Source organism: Mirounga leonina, unplaced genomic scaffold (genome assembly GCF_011800145.1).
Source record: "Mirounga leonina isolate KUSES-001 unplaced genomic scaffold, KU_Mleo_1.0 Mir_168, whole genome shotgun sequence".
NCBI classification, from domain to species: domain Eukaryota; kingdom Metazoa; phylum Chordata; class Mammalia; order Carnivora; family Phocidae; genus Mirounga; species Mirounga leonina.
In genome coordinates this window covers 26,224,255-26,240,642 of record NW_023270426.1, presented here as the reverse complement: position 1 = coordinate 26,240,642, position 16,388 = coordinate 26,224,255, and the positions used below count along the sequence as shown (strand labels likewise).

The window sequence follows — 16,388 nt, the reverse complement described above, 5'->3', positions numbered from 1 at the left end:
AACCCTAGACCATTGTTGGCTCAGGTCATTAATTATTCTGGCCATTTTACGCTGGTGGCCACTTCCTCCTCTCTCAAGGTGCCTGAGGGACAGTCAGGAAGAAACCCTGACATCTGCCCCCTAGCTGCAGGAAGGACAGGGTGACGCGACTGAGGACGGCATGAGTAGGGCCACCTCCCACAGTCTCACAGCTCCGTTTAGGCACTGAAAGGATGAATCCTATACCTGCGAGCCCTTGCTAGACACAGGAATTCTGCCACGGCTAGCCAGCCCTCCCCATAACCAAGTCTGTGGCCTGCTGTCAACCCAGAAGCCTCAAGGAATGAGAAGACCCCTAGGAAGCCTCCCAGCACTGTTCTAGCAACTTTAGCATCCCCTCCTGTGATGAGCCAAATAATGTCCCCCAAATTCTTGTCTACCTGGAACCTCAGAATGCGAGCTTATTTGGAAATAGGGTCTTTGCAGATGTAATTACTTAAGATACGGTCATACTGGATTAAAATGGGGCCTAAATCCAATGACTGGTCTCCTTCTAAGAGGAGGAGGAGAGGACAGAGACACACAGGGAAGGAGGAGGCAGACACTGGAGTGATGCAGCTACAAGCCGAGGAACACCAAGGACTGCCAGGAGCCACCAAAGCTAGGAAGAGGCCAAGAAAGCTCCTTCCCTAGCACCCGCAGAGGTGTTGTTTTAAGCCACCGAGTCTGTGGTCATTTGTTAGGTCAGCCACAGGAAGCCCTCTTAGGAAGCCAGAGTCTTTAAAGCCATACTGTTACCAAAATCTAAGGGGTTCTGCAACCACACAAAAAGGAATACTTGCTGTTCAGATACTGGAGATGGCCTGGTCCTAGCCTCTGTGAGAGCTGCTCTCCACATTCAGGCCACCCCAGCTTCTTTCCCAGATCAGCACCCTCAGAGATCTTCTTCCACCCTGCCCGACCCTGCCAGCACCTAGCTCCCTCGAGGGAACCCTTCCCAGTGTGGCTTCCCACACACTGCCCTCCACCCCCCACCCCAGGCTCGCCCCCACCATGGGTGATGCACCTGGATCTCTCCCTCTAAGCACTCTCTACACCTGCTCAGTGTGGGCAGAGACCAGGTCAGTCCTGTACTCCAACACAGCGCAATGACCACCACAGCTCAGTATGAGGAGAGGCTGAAATAATGCCACTGAGCACATGCGTGTAGTTATCAGTATTCACAGACATCCCTCATTCTTCCTTACTTGGACCAGATATCTTCTGTGTGACTTCTCACAGCTGTGACTATACTCATGTTAAAGCATGTCCCACACTATACAGATCACTCATCTATTCTATTATTCGTGAAAAAAAAAAAAACTACCTACGTGCCTGATATACTTGTCACTGGAGAGACAAAGGTAAGCAAAAATCAAAGTCCCTGTCTTCACAGCATTACAAATGATGGTAAGGGGGTATCAGTCATTAATAACCTCACATTAGAGCTGAAAAACAATAGAACAATCTTGTTCCTAAGCCTATGTCCTCTATTAAGTTATTTCCTACTCGGGGTTCCTACAACCTAGAACAGTGGCTGCCACATAACAGGCGATCAGTAATACTGAGTGGCTGGAGAACGAATAGCTTGAAGATGGGTGGGTGGATGGACGGAAGAAGGGAGGGAGGGTGGGTGGCTAGGTGGGCAGGTAGGCAGGCAAGGTGTGTGGTACATAACAATCTGTCAATAATAGGATAGGTGGATACATGGATGGATGAATGGACAGAAATATGTATGGATACAGTGCCTGGTACATAACAGGTAGTCAATAGTGATGGACAGATGGAAGGATGGATGAATATCTAGGGAGCAAAGCACCTGGAATGAGACTTGCACAAAATACAACTTAAAAGTACAAAAGGTGCCACAGCCCTTTGAAGTGGTACCTCTGGAAAAACCGCATTTCATCACAAACCAACCAGCTGCCACCTAGCATCTGAAAGAAACAGTAACTGTGAATGAATCTTGCGTCCACCTCTCCTGTTAACATTTAGAAGAAAATCAGACTACTAACACAAATATGCTATTTCTTGTTTCCCACCTTCCCCTTACTTCCTGTAGTGGGGGTTTTAAAAGCCTATTTTGCTGGTTCTTTTCTACCACGGAGAGTATTTATAGCTCTAAAATGTTGACTCTTGCCAAATGCACACCAAAGACCACTACCTGGTTGTGTCATTTTTAATTATTATTTTTGTGCTGCTTCTTTTAGCAGCGAAGAGAGACTTTTCTCTGAGGTCATCAGAGCTGACTCTGAAAATTCCATTGTCATTTATGAGGCAGGGGGTAGGTAGGGGAGGGAAGAGGCAGGGAGGGTGGGTTATATCACAAGCTGGAGAGAGAAAAAAGATATCTGGGGGTCCTTGTAACAGCATACAGTTAAAGCGCCCTTCTATGGCAACCTGTAACATCGAAACAGTTTACAGTAAAAAGCAAACTAGCAGAGCTCCAACATAAATGTTTAACCTTGCATAGAACAGTTGGGTCTCGGAAGGACAGCAAATGTCCCCATGTACCTCATTTTTGGGTCTGGCTTGTGTCATTGTGGATTCCCTGTACTTCCAGGGTTTCCTTAGAGTCACATCAGTAATGAAGTAATTCAGACCCCAAGAGGCCTTGTCTTCCCTTTGATTTCCTCTGATGAAGGTAAGAACAAGTCTGAGTCTCTGGGAACTCAGTCCTCTGTGTTCCCAATTCAGGCCCAACAGCACCATGTATCTATGCTGGCAATGGGGTGAATGAATAAACCTCTTCACCTCCCCACTGAGGGCCTCCTAGGTGGCAGGGACTATGGGAGGCAATGAGAAAACAACACTGAACTAAACTGACCTAGTTCTTGTTCCCCAACATGCAACCTGCTGCAGACAGACACTCAAAGACACACACACACACACACACACACATATACACACACGCTATAGTCATCTAAAATTCCACGGCAAGAACATAAAAATGCACATGATGGCTAGAAAGGAATGCTGTGACAAGGAGGAAAGCAGAACACCCACCCCACCCCCCAACCCCCGCCACAGTCCTTGTGAAGCAGTAGGCCGGCCACGTGCCAGGCCAGGCCAAAGGGTAAAGTGTCTTATCAGCTATGGAGGAAGAAAACACATAGGCATTAAGAAATCCCCCAATGCTGTGGAGATGGCTTCAGATGTATATACAGATGTCAGAATTTATCAAATTGTACAATTTTACACATGCAGTTTCTGGGTGCTAATTAAGCAGTTAAAGAAAAAAAAAGAAAAAGAAAAAGATTTCCCCCAAAGGTGCTACCTACTCTCATGATATCCAAGATGATGAAGGATCCTATAGCTACAAACTAACAAAAATGACCTAGCTACATCTCAACATGCTGCCCAACCATACTGCTGTGCTTGATCCAATCACAGCTTCACTTATTCATCCCAAAAGATTTATTAAACACATACTATGGGCCAGTTACTATCCACTTGCAATCTCCATTATATTACAAACAAAACATGCATAAGCAAGGTCTCCTGGAACTCATAGCTTCCTACAAATGCACATCCAAGTAGAAAAGATAGGTGCTGTCTACATAGTCAGAATGACTGGTGACAATCCCAAACAGGGAGTGAAGGCTAAGTCTGAAGGATTTTCAACATCGTGATAAACAACAATTTACTGAAAGCTCACTATCTGCCCAGCCCCTAAGTGCTTTAAGATATCATTTCATTCTCCCAAAATCCCTTTGACAAGGTACCATCGTTTAAATCCCTCTTACAAATGCGAGAATTGTCAGTAAGTGACAGAACCAAGCTATAAACCCAGGAACCTGACTCTAGACTCCCACAATTTTAAAATCTAAGCTACACCACCATAAGGATAATTTGCCCATTAATTGCCCCACAAAGCTACTTTAGAGTCAGAATGATTCTTCCAGTCCACCTCTGCGGAGCAGAATCTCTGACCCTCCCCATCAGTACTTCCACCACCTCTGCAACTTGACTCAGGCAAGTTTGAGAAGTGACGGAGGTCAAAGGTTTCAGAGCAGCAGACCTCTGCAAAAGGGCGACTGCCTCTGACATCTCTCTGTGGGAAGCGAAGGGTTCAGTGTCATGAAACTTCAACGGGATAAGGAAAGACAACAGCTTGATTCCATGCCTGCAAGCAGGGCGTACCCAGGGCTTCTGGCTGGTAAAATTTTCTGATCTGTCAGTCTTTTAAGACACAAGTAAGACACACACACTTCCAGGGCAAGATCACTACTGTGATGATAGAGTCCAGGCGAACGCTGAGTCCTCCTCTGAATCAAATGTACCATCCCCCACCCGGGACACTCAACCAGCTCATGTAAAAAATCAATCCAACTGCTGGCAATTGACAGGCAACAAGGAGCCAAAATGCATCACCATTCAAGAATGCATGTGAGAAGTGAGGAAAAAGCCCTGTGGTTCCAAGGCATAGGCATATTTATTAATAGCACAGCCCCCATCATTAGTATCATCTAGGGAAAAATAAAATATATCTGCTCCTAGACAGCCTCCATAAAGAAACCCAACTCTGAATTTCATGAGATACAAGGATGGTTTTAAGAATCTAGATCTTGCCACACTGGCTTTGTTTCCCAAGAAAGTCTTTCACCTTGGCCAGCAGACACATTTGTAAAGGGGAGTCTGACAATGCCTCTGCAGAGGGCTAGTCCCATGTCTCCAGAGGACAATGGGCTCCGCTCGACAACACCCACTAACACCTGTGAACATCCCACAACTCCTCAAAGGAGAAATAATTCCCATTTGAGAAGTGCCTCTTCCAAACTACCTCTGGCTGCTCAGAGCCCCTACCTGGTAAACCATCCCCTAATGCTTTACCCTACTGCTTATCTCCCACATAAGGCCCTTTCCTCATTATCATTTCTCTGCACAGCACTGCCTGCCTCTTCAGAGAAAACAAATAGAATCCTCTGGAGCACTTTTCATTGCTTTATCAAGCTCTGGATAAAGGACAGCCAGCAAATCCAAACTACTGCTAGAATACAGTTAACCTCTATCTTCTTGGCCAAAGTGAACCATCTTTCCAAGGTTGAGGAGGGGGTGTGTGCCTATGTACAACAAACCCTAGAAATATACAGACCCCATGAACAATCTGCCATGACTCGGGCAAATCTTCTCCCCTCTCTGGACCTCAGTCTGATGAAGAACAGGAAAGGGACTGGGGCTGCCACAGGGAAGTCTGGGAATCAGGTACACATGGTGGTGGCAGGGGGCAGGACTGGAGAGATCAGTAACACAGACAAACACATCATTTGGTCCAGAAGGCTAGTGGGGCCAGAAACCTTGGCAAGACCCACAGGACACAGAAGATGAGCTAGGAAGGGATTCTCAGAAGGAGGAAAGGAAGCCTGGAGAACATCCAGTCAATGAAGGCAAAAAAGGAGTCCTAAGAAAGGAGAGGAATGCTAAGAAGAATCTGGTTCAGTCAACTAGATTGTTCCAGGGACTATGAGACAGTAGGTTCAAGAGTAAACTAGGGGCAAGAGCCAGATTTCTGGGTTTTGGGGGGTAAAGCAATAAAGACAGTAAATACAGAATATTCTTTTAAGCAATCTACCTATGAAAAAGGCGGATAGCACAGGATGGCATGTAAATGGGAAAAGTACAAAGGGAAGTTTTGTTGGGATTGCCTCCCCACCCCCACCCCGCCTCCTTGTTTTAAAGATAATAAAGACTTCAGCATGCTTGCAGACAAAGAGGAAAATATCCACTGACAGAGTGGTCTAATGATGCCCTGACCAGGGAATGAGGCTCTGGGGCATTAAATTAGTGGAACAAGCGTTCAGAGGCAGAAGGGCTATAACTAAGAGGACAAGCATTAAGAGGGCCAGTGGGTTAGCCTTGGGGAGGAGGGGAACTGCTCGTTCTACTGAGTAACTGTGTTGGGGACAGTTCCTTTTTCTCTCCACCCATATAGCACAAGATACTCAAAAACCACAGGGTGGGTAATATGTGACCATAGACATACACCTTCCCAACCACCCTTCTTCTCTGTGGAAGACCAGTCAATACACAGGCGAGTGCTTTGGGAGGGGGAACAAAAGGCATGGCTGCTGCTGCCACATCTGTTCTGAAGTCTTTCGGGTTTGGGTTATTGTTTTTGGCTGTTTATGTTGGTTTTTGATATGGGAACCTGTCTCTCCCAAGAGTGAGAAATACTAGAGAGAGGACAAAGTCCAACCCACTTCACCATGAAAACCTACTTTAATTGCCTTAGCTATGGTGAAAAGTATCCTGTCTTCTCAATGGTTTCAATCTATCAAGACCTTTTTTCTGAAAACTGTAGGCTTTCATTCCCATCTCTTTACCCCCTTTTAAGCTGCTATTTGTGGCTCAGAAAAGATGGTAATAAACCCCCTCTCTTTTTTTTAGATCAAGTTGGAGCTTGGGATGGAATTGTCATGGAACTGATAAATAGCACAGCAGAGACAGTCAGTCAAGGATCAACTGAATCACTACCTCCACTTCAAAAAGAATTTGGGGCAAAGATAACTAGTTGCTCCTGGGATCTTTAACACCAACATTCATCCTCTGGCAGCTACTACTGAGTAAAGCCCAGAAACCAAACAGGAGGGAAACAAGCCTCTGAATGCTTGTTCCACTAATTTAATGCATGACCCATGAATCAGAAGCCCACAAGCCATGCCTGGACTACAGTGACAGAGCAGGTTCCTCCTCCCCTGTAGCCTGCTCTAGAAAAACCCAATGCAAGAAAATCAGAAAAAAGGATCTTATGTTAGGGCTCAGATGTTCAAAACTAAAGTAATTCTTTGCCCTAAAGAATCCATTGCAGTCAGGCTTTTTTCATGTGGTGCTCACCTTGGCAGCATCTACACCATCTACACAAGAGAGATTTGCACACAACTTTTCTCTAACAATACATCAAATGAGGAGTATTTGTCCTTTACTGATGAGCCAAGGACTGAGAACCACCTAGAGTGAGTGTGATCACAGACAATATAGAAAAATAGGAAGAGAGTAAAGAGGGGAAACATAACTGGGAAAACCACCAAGCCACACATGATACTTACTTCCAACAAGCTTTTACTTTGTCCAAGGTTCTACGGTCTCAAATGTAAAGAACCCCAAGGAGAGAGATGGCCACCCAGTCCTATATCTCCTATATCTCCTGTTACCAACAGAATGCTGCCCAACAGCTCAGAGAGGAGCTGATTCACAGTTCCAGGGAAAACCAAAACTAGTGTCTAGAGTGACTTACAGTTTAAGTAAGGTGGCTGAGAAGGTCAAGGTTTTACAGCAGAAATAAATAATCCCAGGTCTCACTATTAGCAGAAATCCCTTCTCCAACTGAAGTTCAAAATTCCTTCCTCCCAGATCGCTCCCCGTCATCAGTGAAAGCTTTCCCACCTCCAGACACTGCCATTCAGTTGGAATGAAGCACTTTATATGGAGCCCCTCCCAGGCACAGGCTCTACCATAGGTTAGAACAAACCCAGCCCAGGCCCCACCCTCATGGGGCTTACACAGCCCTGCTTCTTTTGCTGTGGATCAGAGGGTTCCTGAGCTCACACAGCACCGAATTCCCAGCGCCAAGCATTTGCCCTTGCTGTTCCCTCCACTGACGATGTTCAGCTTCCCCATCTCCACTGGTCCAGATGGGCCAAACTTTCAAATGCCATCTCCTCCATGAAGTCCTCCCCTATCTCATGCCAGCCTGCCTGCTGCAGCATCTCCCTCCAACCCCACAAAGCAGGTGCCACTTCCCTCCCCTGGACCTCTTCATGACACTCTATGCCATTTAATATCAGTTAGAATGTTAATGGTCCTTTGCTGGAACCACTGTGACCTGGGTAAGGACAGCCTCTCCAAGGCTGGGTTTCATTACCTTTAAAACAAGGAGAGAAGAATAGCAAATAATAAGAGGAAAAATAGCCACCTTTTACTGAGGTCTTACTATCCACCAGAGGAATGCTTATGAACACTACCTCATTTGCTTCTCAAAATCCTAGGAAGTAAATAGGCACTGTGAACCCCACTTCACGGATGAGAAAAACAAAAGGTCAGAGAGGCTGACTAATTTGCTGCAGGTCCACAGACAGCAAGCCAAAAGGCAGAGATTCTCACTCCAGAAGTCCTACATCTGGGCCCTCTCTCAATCACTATTCCCTACTGCCCCGCTTCCTTCAGCTTCCTATCTACCTCACAGAGTTGTTCTGAGATAACATGAGAAATCCTTAGCACGTTGGCTGGTTCTGGGTCTTTCTGTCCCCATGGTAACATCCGTTAAGGGAGAGCTACTGACATATATCTATGCTTTAATCATACTAATCAACAGATAATGAAGGAAGGAATGAAATGAAAAGAATGAAGGACATCTGCTAAACTACCAAGAGAACAAAGTGTCTTACAAGTGGTTACTTGACATCCTATACACAGGATCTCACAGGACAGCATAAAATGTAGCCTCTTCTCCCTAATGTCTTTCGGACCATGCAGTCTTCACTCAGGGTACAAAGGGAAAGACGGGAAGATGTGGGGAGGTCAGAGTCACAGCCACAAGTGAGCAGGGGAAACACAGCACATCACAAAGCAGCAGGCCCACTAGGACAAAATCCCCCCAGAGGGAAATCCCCATCCAAATCCTCTTTGCCACAGTGAAGGAGGTCAAAGAGACTAATCCTCCAAAGGACCTGAAATTCTGGCTCGCCTGTGCCACACCAAGGACAGCCTCCTGGAAGCAAGAAGACGGGCATGAATGTCACATGCCACACCCTATTCTGTGCTGACTTGTCCTGGCTTCACACATGCACCGCAGCTCCTACCTAAGCACAGACACCACCTCAGTCATGTGACTTTGGGCAGGTCACTGGCCCGTCCAAGCCTCAGCATTCCCATCTGGAAAATCTGTTAATAGCAGAGCCACCTTCACAGTGGTAATGGGAAGAGCAAACAGGTAATCCATGGAGCCAGTGTCTAGCATGTAAGGACCACCTGATTTGTGTCAGCTATTTATAGGGGCCCAGAGGGACCTAAACGGTGCAGTGCATGGTCTTTGCTTTCCACGTGCAGTTGCTTGGCCCTATGAACTCCAAGCAGCCAGGGCACGGTTCTGTACACGGACACCTTACGTGGCCAATTTCACCTGGAACACAAACTACCTCTTTGACAGCAAGAACTCAAAATGCAGTTGGTCTTAGAGGTGAGGAAAAGGCTTTGTGGGTGGGGTAGGGAGACAAAAATGGGGAAAATGCAACCAGGGAAACAGAAGAAAAGGATGTCGCCTAACCAGCTGCCAACAGGCCAAGAGCTGTGTTGGTGGCAAGCCCAGACTGGGGAGTTGGGGCGGGAGAGCAACAGATCTCTATGCAGACTCAGTGCTTAGTCCAACCTATCAAGAAAAGAGAACTGAGGGTCAGTCCTGTCCCTGAAGCCGACATGGCAAATATCGGCCAGCCAGAAGATCGGGCCGCCAGTAAGTGGGACATCCGCCAGGGCTGACACTCAGTTGCCTTGGCTAGTTTTAGTATTCAGAAACTGAAATGTTTCTGGACATAAACAGTACACACAGAAGTCTCTTCCTTTTCTAAAAATACACATCTGCAGTTAGGCATTGAAAAGGCCATCTAGAACACAAAACAAAGCTGGCAGCCGCAGAGGGAGGAAAAGCATTTCCTTGATCAACAGCAAAGGGTGAGAAATGAGCCTTCAGCCCAGAAGCCGACTCCTGTCTCTGAAGCTCTGTGATTGATAGAGACTGGACCTGACTCCCACCTTGTCCGCTTGCTATTCTCACTTAACTTCTCTCAGCCTCCGTTTCCTCATCTGCAAAGTGGGATGGGTAGCAGTATCTACCTGGGTGGTTTCTTTAAGGACTAGAAACAATGACTGCTAGGCACCTAACACGGCTGCTGACACAGAGCAGGCCACGGTACACAGCAGCTCTGTTATTCCTCCCATCCCAGAGTCGGCTGCCCCTCCCCTTTCCTCCCTCTCTCATCTCCGAAATAACCCCGCCAAGGAAGACACAGCCGATTTTCCCTCCAGAGCTGCAGCTCCCAAAGGACACTGCTGGTGCTTGTTCTGGGCAGCAACGCCAGGGCCAAAACATCAGGAGGCTGCTTGTTAGTGAATGGAGCAGAGGAGCAGGAAGCCACGTCCCTGTAGGCCTCACAGAAGGGCTTTTCTACACACCACAGCCTCGGCCAAGGGTCAGCAGGGGTCAGAGGGACAACGTGGAGAGGTCCCTGAGGAAAGGAGGCTACAATCGTCTAAAGGGTCTCCTTCTGGAGTTCACAGACAAGGAGCTTTGCAAGGTCCTGAACCCTGAGAAAGTGAGTGTAATTTGGATAAACATGCATTTTCTTGGGAGAGAGTCCAGAACAACCATCAGAATTCTCAACAAAGTCTGTGACACTCCCCTCAAGGAAAAAAAAAAAAAAAAAGCTTCAACACCACTCACTCATTAAGGGAAAACAAGAATCTCTGAAAATGAATAATATAAGACAATCTCTCCTTTTTAGTTCACATGTACTGATACCAGGTGCTTTCCCATGTGTTAGCTCGCTTGGTCCCTACAACAGTGGAAGGAGACAGCATCCCCAGGTGAGGAAGCAGGCTCAGAGGAGGCTGCCACTTACCAAGGCCCCTTAATCAGCAAATGGCAGAACCAGGACTCAACCCCTAGAATATCTGAAGCCAGAGCTCAGGATCCTAATCACCACATCACCGTCACCTTCTCCAGGCCAAGCTTCAGGTCTTATGAACTAGAAGGAAGGGCAACAGGGAAGTGGAATGGGAGGAAAAACTGCTTGTCATCTTAGAGTTCAACAGCCTTTCCACTGTACCCATCCTGGCCCATGTCTTCACACCCTGAGATTAAGAACTTTTCCAGATATTAGAAAAAAATCAAGAAGTCATAACAGTATATATAAAAAGCTGGAGTGTGTGCTTTCAGTACCAAAGGCCTCTATTTCCTGGCTGGAAAAATGGAGATTATACGATTACTACTCTATGCACGTCCGGCACGTTGTAAGCATTCAATGAATGGTAGGCGTAACTGTCAATATTACAGTCTGGTGAGAGAGCATGTCTAGCAATCTAAGGTGCACTCTATATGCTGATGAACCTCCCACTATTTCCTTCCATGAGTCCATCCCCTGCATCCTAACTCTGCTCAGATGCTGGTGAGAGACAGGCCTCAATCTGGCTCCCAGGAGTGATCACTCTTCCCCCACAGCTGCAAGCTCAGGAAGCCAGCAGGAGTAGCCCAGGTCCCACAGCCAACTACCCGACGCCATCCAAGGTGCTGAGAGGTCCTGGTCCAGGGTGATTACAAGAGGTAGGAAATATTCATGGCGAGCTTCTCCAGATGCAGAAAAACAAAACAAAACAGAAATAAGTATAAGAAGTTATCAAATATGGGCAGGTCCACCTCTGAGCCTCATTAAGACAACAGATGCCAACTCCAGGGTTTTGGCAGACCAGGGTTTGGAGGACAAAAGTTTGGGCAACCTTGGACTCAAAGCCTCTTCATTCCTACAAGAAATTCATCTAACTGATGGGATTTTTCAAGGAAGGTCATTTTCATGACTTTGTCCCACTCTTCACAGAATATACAATCAAGTCTCCACACATAAACGGCACCTGTTATTGTTAACAGTTGTTTTATGCATTAAACAATTTTACTATATGCTTAGCTCTTTCCATAAATTATTTCATCTGACCCTCAAAAGTTCATTTTGAGGAAACTGTCATCCAATTTTACAGATGGGAAATTGGCCTAAGAAAGGTTAAGTAGCCCATCCAAGGTAACAGGGCTGGTAGGTGACAAAAATTTCTAAATGCCATTCTCTTAACAACTATGTATGTACAGATAAAATACTGGGTTCCACACATGGGGCCTCTGGACACCTTTTTCTCCTACTCCTTCCAGAAACATACGAACTTAGGGGCGCCTGGGTGGCTCAGTCGTTAAGCATCTGCCTTCAGCTCAGGTCATGACCCCAGGGTCCTGGGATCGAGCCCCACATTGGGCTCCCTGCTTAGCGGGAAGCCTGCTTCTCCCTCTCCCACTCTCCCTGCTTGTGTTCCTTCTCTTGTTTTGTCTCTCTCGGTCAAATAAATAAATGAAATCTTAAAAAAAAACAAACAAACATATGAACTTATTCCACTCTATCCTAATCCAAAAGACTTTTTATGCAGAGTACTGAGCCCAAGATAAACTGCACTAACTGGAGGGTCACCTATAATCAGAAATACACGAGACAAAGGCATAAATGACACAAGTTAATATCCTACACTCCAGGTGAGACTATTAACAGTAAAGGAAAGGGGAATATGACCACAAACCTTCTGTCTCACACATTCACATGCCCAGAACATTCCACACTCCTGTGTTCAAAAACAATTTCAAGAAAAGATGCCTTCTCACAAGACAATGAAGTTCTGGAAATGTTAGTGGATTATCTGTAGAACAAGGAAAGGTGACCACAGAAGAATGCAGGAAAAATATCACTTGAAAAAAAAGCAAACCCCTAACACCCTGCAAGTGTTCTCCATTAGATTTCCCAAAGCAAGTCATGACTTTGGAACCCACCCGTTAACACAAATCAAAATAATCTGAACCAAATGTTCCCATTTAAAGGCCCTTTCCCCCCTGAAGAGTTGTACAATGTTCTACAAGGGGAAATGCACTCTCACACACCAGGCCACCTCACTCCGATAATTACCACCAGACTTGAGGCTTCAGGGGCTCTGACCAAGCCAGCAAAAGTCTATGAACCCCAAAACCAAGAGCAGAGATCACAAGGGAGGTGGGGAGAGGTAGACACAATGAATGTGGGAAATTTTGCAACAGGACCTCCCTCTCTGGAAATAAAACACCCTCTCCCTCTCTTTCTGGACTTTTGTTCCTAGAAGTCTTCCTTTAGCTGGACTCACACACCACACTACTCCACTTGCCTCCACCCTTTTCCACTGGCCACCTCCTTTGCTCCAGCCAGAGGATCTGTCACTTAGCAACAACTCTCCAACAAAAATATGAAGCCAAGATGAAGTCAGGCTTTTGACATCTCTTGCTCCCTAGCACTCACAGGATAAGCTTCAGGTAGAGCCAACAAATCTACAGGTTCCATCAGACCTGGGTTCAGATCAAGAGGGGCACTGCAGAGGGACCTTCACTAGTCACCCTGGAACACTCCGGCCAGGGCAAAGGGTTCTTATTCAACTTCGAGGATGCAAGGACTCAATACACTGCAGGAAGCACAGCCTTCCACCTGCTCTCATCTAAGCATTCTTCCATTACCCTTTAAGCATGCTGGTACTGATGTTCTGCATTTGTGCCAATACATCTTCCAGTGTAGGACACTGGCTGAGCACCACAATAACTGACCCCTGTGATCACCTCCTCAGAGACCTTCAGTGACACTTCACCTAGAGTCAGTCCCTCCCTATCACCTAGGATTGGTTTCTTTCCAGGTTATTTTTATGACTTATTTTGTCTGGTTGATTTCTTTTTTGTCTACCACCGTGAACCTGATTACAATTTATCCTCAGCCCAAAAGCTGACCAGAGAAGGCTAACAATTACTGTTTATTGTATGGATAGGATAAGATGGTGAAAGGCAAATCACACAGAAGCCCTTATAGATTCTTTTTTTTTTTTTAAAGGATTTATTTATTTATTTGACAGAGAGAGACACAGTGAGAGAGGGAACACAAGCAGGGGGAGTGGGAGAGGGAGAAGCAGGCCTCCCGCTGAGCAGGGAGCCTGATGCGGGGCTCGATCCCAGGACCCCGGGATCATGACCTGAGCCGAAGGCAGACGCTTAACGGCTGAGCCACCCAGGCGCCCGCCCTTATAGATTCTTAAGTGGGAAGAGACATATCCTAACATTACTAACCTCCCTAAATAACCTGTTACTGATCCAGTTTTCATAAACTTATAAAATCTCTTCTTATATCTTTTCACACTTTCAGTCTTAGGGAAAATAAATGAATGACATGTGTTTACTGTGTGGAAGTAATACTTCTTTTTATGTTCCTCAATTACCTCTATTGAACCTTTCTTCAGAGGGGAAGGGGGAGAAATAAAACTGGCAGATAGTGAAGGTGTGGCTAATCCAACTATTATTTTAGGATTTTGTCAGCAAGCTATGCTTACCACAGCCATTCCTTGACAATTTCATCTCCACTTACAGATGGAGCACATACATGGAGACCCGGACAAGAAGGCTAAGTGAAACTCCTCAGAAGTCTTTTCTGATGACTGGTGGCCAACTAACTCGGAACACATAACATCAATGCAATTACCACTTATCCCAGGGTTTCCCCATCTGTTTACACAGGAATCTTGTAACTATTTGAAATTCTTATCCATTGACTTGTGTACGGTCTCCCTTTTCTGCAAGAATCTAAGTTTCGTGTAAAGGAAAACCTTGTCTGTCTTGTTCCTAAGCTCCTCCAACATTTTAAGGCCCCATTAAACAACTGTCAAAAGAACTTACAGTAACTAAGCACTTTGAGAAGTTGCCTAGACTTTTGGACAAAGAAATCTGTTCCCTTGTAGAAGAAAAAATAATCTACGGATTATTCCTTCATGATGAGGTAAGGCTTTGCCAGGCACTCCCCATCATATATATATGTACATGGCTCTGAGTAAACTCAGTTCAGATTCTACCCAAAAACTGCTTAGGTTATAGCATTTTGAGCATCTGCAAATTCATAAATCACACTAACTATGAGAAATAAAGGGACTCAATTAACTACTCAGGCCCTGAAAGAGCCTATTTAGCACGAGCAGAGTCGATACTTTTGTGACAGATTATATGGTCCAAAGATGGTCAACTAGTACAGCCCGTTCCACCTGTTATTCTTACAATGAGTGAGACAAGACACTCCTCCATCAAGCAGTGGGGCCTCTTTCCCCCTCTCCCTAAACCCAGTGGGACACTGCAAGAGGCTCAAGCAAAAGAAAATGGCAGAAGTGACACTGCATGACTTCAGAAGCTGGGTCATAAGAAGCACTATGGCATCTCTCTAGTATGTACCACCTCACACCCCAAACCCCCCCCCCACCCCGCCCCGGCCCAGGCAAAGGACTTTGGAGCCCAGAGCCACCTTGTGGAGGCTAAGCCACCATGCTGAAGACACCCTATGGAGAGACCATATAAAGGGAAGACCAGACCTTCCCACTTAAAGAGCTCTTTTAGTCCTCTGAGCCCAGATCCCAGACAGGTGAGCAAGGATTCAGAAGATCCCAGCCCCCAGCCCTCAAGTTCCTCCAATGTCACATGCAGTAGAAACAAGCTACTCCGATGAGTCCTGCCCACACTGCAGGTCAGTCAGTAAAATCAGTACAGATGGAAAACCATCAAGTTTGGACAGTCCCTCGCCGGAGCTTCCCTGGCCACGTTCTACGGGATGGGGTCTCACTCCATGTGCAACTGGAGGGTGAAGTGTAAAAAACGCCAAAATCTCCAGGCCAAGTAATGTCATAAAACAAGCAGAAAAGATACCAGACCACAAAGCACAGAAGTTTTTCCAAGTTCTCCAGTCTGAGCTCTTTGGACTTTGAAGCAGTCTGACCCTTGGACTAGCTGCCACCTTCTCCCTTCACTGTCCGTTTCTTTGGCACCGACAGAGACTACAAAATGAGAACATTTCCCTGATGAACAAATTCTTTTTACCAGCTTGTTTACTCTCAGGAAACCCTCATTCCAGAACTTTTATTTTGTTTTAAATGCTGGGTTTTTTTTTTTTTTTAATTTTATGTATTTGAGAGAGAGAGAGAGAGAGAGAAACAGCATGAGAGGGGAGAGGGTCAGAGGGAGAAGCAGACTCCCCGCTGAGCAGGGAGCCCGATGCAGGACTCGATCCCAGGACTCCAGGATCATGACCTGAGCTGAAGGCAGTTGCTTAACCAACTACTTGGCACCCACTTTTTTTGTTTTGAATAAGCCAGAATAAGGATTATTCATCTGTGTGAGGCACCCACTTTTTTTGTTTTGAATAAGCCAGAATAAGGATTATTCATCTGTGTGAGGTCTCTCTTAGGTCTGTTTCAGAAGACTATCAACCAAACCTGGAGGGATACTCTCATAATGAAAAAAAATCCTTTAAATTTTAATATTTACTGCAAGAATAATTCATATGCATTATCTACTATCCCACATGGGTTTCAGTATCAGACATACATGAGATTCAAAAACCAGTTCTGTCACGTGCTAGCTGTGTGACGTTGGGCAAGCTGACATTGGTTTATTATGTCTGTGAAACCGCCAATAACTCTCAAAGAGGTGTTATAAACATTCAGTGAGGTTATTGCAGCTAACACTTATAAAGGGCTTACCATATGCCAAGCACTGTTCTAAGTGGCTAAAGGTGCTCAGATCATAC

General features: G+C 45.9%; 1 protein-coding gene across 5 annotated transcripts in view; it reads right to left on the bottom strand.

The window, feature by feature from the left end:
• The window catches only part of ARHGAP26 (Rho GTPase activating protein 26), a 431,503-nt gene that overhangs the window by 345,451 nt on the left and 69,664 nt on the right, over positions 1-16,388 (bottom strand). The window contains exon 1 of one of the 5 annotated variants that reach the window (XM_035014362.1): positions 10,632-11,999. The exons of the other annotated variants lie outside the window; for them this stretch is intronic. The gene's annotated coding sequence lies outside the window, so the exon portion shown is untranslated. Of the gene's footprint in view, positions 1-10,631; positions 12,000-16,388 lie in introns of those variants that run through there. 5 annotated transcript variants of the gene reach the window in all.